This window comes from Cucurbita pepo, chromosome 6 (assembly GCF_057944985.1).
Source record: "Cucurbita pepo subsp. pepo isolate OVF chromosome 6, ASM5794498v1, whole genome shotgun sequence".
Lineage (NCBI taxonomy): Eukaryota > Viridiplantae > Streptophyta > Magnoliopsida > Cucurbitales > Cucurbitaceae > Cucurbita > Cucurbita pepo.
This window is the reverse complement of record NC_141803.1, coordinates 16992694-16993119: the sequence shown is the minus strand read 5'-3', so window position 1 is coordinate 16993119 and position 426 is coordinate 16992694. Positions and strand designations below refer to the sequence as shown.

The 426-nt window shown below is 45.3% G+C and overlaps 1 non-coding gene across 1 annotated transcript; it reads right to left on the bottom strand.

Moving 5' to 3' along the window:
- TRNAM-CAU (transfer RNA methionine (anticodon CAU)) lies at positions 1 to 72 on the bottom strand. The gene has a single exon. It is a non-coding gene; the product is annotated as a tRNA-Met (tRNA).
- Between the last annotated feature and the right edge of the window lie 354 nt (positions 73 to 426).

The window sequence follows — 426 nt, the reverse complement described above, 5'->3', positions numbered from 1 at the left end:
TATCAGAGCCAGGTTTCGATCCTGGGACCTGTGGGTTATGGGCCCACCACGCTTCCGCTGCGCCACTCTGATTTGTTAGAAAGGAGGATGAGCTATTGTGATCTGTGCTCCAGGGTGATTTATGACGAAATAGAGTGAACTAAAGAAAGAGTTGGGGAGTCAAAAACTCGTGTAGCTAGGAATGCAATAAACCTATAACGGGCGAAAGTGAATAAATAGGCCGAGTAGGTCTAAAGTACATTGTTTGAGAGTTCATGATCCTTATGCTCCTTGTGTTGCAACAAATGGCAATATGTATCACTTTTTAGTCTTTCTTCTCTATTAGAGCCAGGTTTCGATCCTGGGACCTGTGGGTTATGGGCCCACCACGCTTCCGCTGCCACTCTAATTTGATAGAAAGGAGGATGAGCTATTGTGATCTGTGCT